General features: G+C 40.4%; 1 protein-coding gene across 10 annotated transcripts in view; it reads left to right on the forward strand.

Moving 5' to 3' along the window:
* Positions 1-4,279, forward strand: part of Cldn34 (claudin 34) — a 37,313-nt gene that overhangs the window by 17,173 nt on the left and 15,861 nt on the right. For 6 of the 10 annotated variants that reach the window (XM_031369629.1, XM_031369658.1, XM_031369620.1 and 3 more), the window contains one exon: positions 951-1,061. The exons of 1 other annotated variant lie outside the window; for it this stretch is intronic. The gene's annotated coding sequence lies outside the window, so the exon portion shown is untranslated. Of the gene's footprint in view, positions 1-950; positions 1,062-1,662; positions 1,913-4,279 lie in introns of all 10 variants that reach the window. 3 more of the 10 variants (XM_031369610.1, XM_031369639.1, XM_031369590.1) reach the window with 2 other exon arrangements.

A 4,279-nucleotide genomic window follows, 5' to 3' on the forward strand; every position in this document is an offset into this window, starting at 1 on the left:
GACCTTTTTCCTTACTGCTTTTAAAATTCTTTCTTTGTTTAGTTCATTTGGTGTTTTGATTATTATGTTTGATTGTGTTTTCCTGTACTTCCTTAAGGGATATTTGTGTTTCCTCTTGAAGGGCTTCTAGCTGTTTACTTGTATTCTCCTGTATTTCTTTGAGGGTGCTATTTATGTCTTTCTTAAAGTCCTGTATCATCATCATGATAAGTGATTTTATAACTGAATCTTGATTTTCTGGTGCGATGGTGGGTGGGTCCAGGACTTGCAATGGTGGGAGAATTGGGTTCTGGTAATGCCAAGTAACCTTGGTTTGTGTTGCTTATATTCTTATGCCTGCCCGAATAATCTGGTTATCTATACTGGTACCTGCCCTTGCTAAATCTGACTGGAGCCTGTCCTTCCTGTGACCCTGATTGTGTCAGAACTCCTCAGAGTCAAGCTGTCTCTGTGATCCTGTGATTCTGGGATCCTGTGACCCTGGGCTTGTTAGAGCACCTGGGAGTGGTGCTTCCTCTGGGTGTTTTGGGAATGAGTGCAGAGTTTGTGCCCAAGGTCTGCTCAGGGCACCAGCAGGCCCAGACAGACCAGAAGCAACCCGAGCCACTGTGTTGGCAGAGTTCCTGTGTGCCTGAGTCCTGCTGGTCCCAGTTACTCCTGATGTTGGGACAGATGTTGTGTCCTCCTCACCTCTGATTCTGGGCCGCCTTTCCCTTTTTTTGACCCCTTTATCCTCCTCTTCGTCTCCTCATCCCCATGTTTTACCCTAGCCTCTTTACCTTTTTCTACACTACATCTTGTTGTATGGCCCAGGCTGGTTCTGAATTCTCATCAGTGCTCTTCTAGTATTGCAGATGTATGCTAACATGCCTGGTTTAGGTTTTCCTTTTGGTGGAAAAGAATAGGAGATAAATAGTTTGGTTTAAAATAAAAACAAAAATTTTCCTCAGCAGGTTTTTGACAGTCAGCTTTGCCTTTTGTAATGTGACCCATGCTCACAGGAAGGACTGACCACATGGAAGGAAGAGGAGGCTGTGGTGGCAGAGCAAGGACTTTGCAAGGTAAAAAGTACATTCATTTAGCAGAAATCAACACTTTTCTAAAGGCTTGCATCCAACCAGTATTGGTAGGCTGTCAACAGGCCATTTGTGTTCTCCAATCTTGAACTTTGTCAGCCTTGACTCAATTATTTTGAGGGAGGTATCATCTTCACCAGAGCCTCTGGCACCAACTTTGGCTCCTCTTGCTCAAGAAGGAGACAACATAAGCCTATGTACCTGCACATGAATGTAATTGTGCATGTATGTTTTGGGAAGGCTGCAGTTACTTACAAAGGAAACTCTCTGCACCTGGTGCAAACTCAGGAGAAAATGAGACATAAATGATTTCTTGATAGACCATGTAAACTTCAGGGCTTCTGGGGACTTACTCACTGTTCTCAATGTATTTGGTTACAGAACCATCTTTTTTTTTTTTTTTTTTTTTTTGAGAAACTATACAAGATCTATATACATTTAAAAGTAGGCCATAACCAAGCCATTGGTGATTGAACATTTTTATGCACTTCTGTGAACATATATATCATTTTTGGCAAAGTATCTCATAAAAATCCTCTGTCTACTTTTAAAATTGAGCTGTTTGTTTTCCTGCTTGGGTTTCAAGAGTTCTTTATGTATCCAAGAAACAAAGTCTTTATCAGATGCATGTAGCCATGAAGAAGGTATGCTAGTGCATGTTGATGATCCCAGCACTGAGGATGTGGAAGCAGGAGGAAGATCAGATCAAGACCAAGTTTGGCTACACAGGAAGACTAATGGGAAGCTAGGATACATGAGACCCTTCTCATTAAAATAAGCAAACAAATCTGTTTTGTCAACTGGACATTAATAGGACAGCAATGTTTTCCTAATGGGTAAGACTCTATTTAGCATCTTCCATTTTAATTGATTAGAAGGGCATAGAACTTTGAAATTCTGTTTCAAATGTAAGTGCTAGTCAGTCCCCAAGACCTTTGACAAACTAGTCTGATAACTTGTTTTTATATCAGCTTGACGCAAGCTAGGATCATCTGAGAAGAGGAAACCTCAACTGAGAAAATACCTCAATCAGACTAGCCTGTAGGCAAGCCTATTAAGATTTTATTAGTTAATGATTGAAGTGGAAGGGTCCAGTCCATGGAGGAGAGGTGATACTGCTCCTGGGCTAGTGGCCCTGAGTTGTGTAAGAAAGCAGGCTAAGCAAGCCATGAGGAGGAGCAAGCCAATAACCAACACTCCCTCATGGGGATTGCCTTAGTTTCTGACTCCAGGGTCCTTTCCTTGAGTTCCTGTCCTGACTTCCCTAGATGATAGACTACAAGTGTAAGATAAAATAACCTACCCCCCAAAGTTGCTTTTGGTTGAGGTGTTTTATCACAATAATAGAAAAGTAACCAATACATACAAGGAGTCTTTCATGTACTTGTGTGCTATGGTAATAGCAGGGCGGTAAACACCACCAACTATGATAAAAGATCACATACAACAAAATAATGTTTCAAGGAAGGTAACTTCAAAATATTACATTTGGTTCAGGAAACCAAGAATAAATGAACACACTTTTTCTTTTGTTTTGTTTTGAGATAGGATCTCAGAGTATAGCACTGAGTGGCCAAGAACTTATTATGTAGACGAAGCTAGCCTCAGAACTCATGGAGATCCACTGCATCAGTTTCCCAAGTACTGAGATTAAAGGCATTCACCACCAGAACTGGCATGGACACACTTTTAACCAAGTGTGTTACTTGACTGGAAAATATTGTTTAACCTGTGACAAAGGAAAAAAATTATTTTGCATGTGTTTCAACATGTACAGGAGCTATTTAACAATTATAATTGAATGCACTTAACACATTGGTTGTTCACTTCACAGCTGGTTTTTAACCACTATGAAATCATTCATATTACTCATGCCTTAATAAGTTACCATCATCACTGATTTTTGCTCAGAGAACAACTTGATTGACACAATGAATGATCACACAGTTGAATAAACAAAGACAAAACAGCTCATGCCTGGCTGAACACAAGGGTGTAGCCAGTGTTAGCTTCTTTGTGAGTTCTTTCTTCCACCCTTATCCACCTTTTTCTGACCCTTTCAATCCCTTAACATTGGAAAGGAGAGAAAAAAAAAGATAGAAAGGAAAGGGAATGAGGTTATCATTAGACTACTTCCAGATGCTTAGGGACAATGAATTCCTTAGGGCAGGTTTGAGTTTAACCATCTAATTTTTTTCTTCTTCTTCCTTCTTTTCACATGACTACTTAAGAAAATTGTGACCAACAATAACCCACAGCAACCAAACAACAGCCCACCCCACCTCTCAGGGCCCTAGCATTTGTATTCTAAAAAGTTCCCAGAATACCAAGCATCACAAAATTACAGGAACGATCTGCAGCTGGCAAAAATCACACCCCTGCTAGAGCAAGGCAAATCATAGTCAGCTGCTGTAGACAGTGAAGCAACTCCTTATACCACACCTAGGATTAAAACAAAACATATTCTTATAATATTTCTGGGATTTTTAATGAAATCAAAATTCGGCCAGGCAGTGGTGGTGCACACCTTTAATCCCAGCACTTGGGAAGCAGAGGCAGGTGGATTTCTGAGTTTGAGGCCAGCCTGGTCTACAGAGTGAGTTCCAGGACAGCCAGGGCTACACAGAGAAACCCTGTCTCAAAAAACCTAAAAAAAAAAAAAACACTACACGAGGGTCTCTCCTCTTCTGCTCCTTAGGGATGTGTTGTGTATCTAGACATAGGAAGAATGACAGTCCTACATCAGCAAAGGACTGCTCATGTGTTGTAGTGTTGATCCATCTCTCATCTATCCTAGGGATTTTGCCAATCAGCAGAGCCCAGAACTCATAATCTGGGTGGTCACATCTAATAAGAAACACTGCTGAGCAATCCAACAGAAACACAAAGTTAAACTACCACACATTGACAGGATGTTATCAACTTTCTATTACTTTCTAGTAACTTGAGATGGTATCTCTCTAGGAAATTAATATATAGGCTGGAGTTCTCCCAGGTACTCCCAGACATAGAGCCGCTTACCTTTGGGGACCAGTCTTGCCTCTTTATTCCTTTTACCCACATTTTGTTCCACATGAAAAGCATAATCATTCCAGATTATAATCTAAACAAATACACTATTTCTGATTGTCACAAAGAATTCCTGTACAGAGTCCACCTTAGTTGCCTAAGGATTAAAAATACTTTTAAAAGTTTTTTTTTTT

Source organism: Mastomys coucha, chromosome X, assembly GCF_008632895.1.
Source record: "Mastomys coucha isolate ucsf_1 chromosome X, UCSF_Mcou_1, whole genome shotgun sequence".
NCBI classification, from domain to species: Eukaryota; Metazoa; Chordata; class Mammalia; order Rodentia; family Muridae; genus Mastomys; species Mastomys coucha.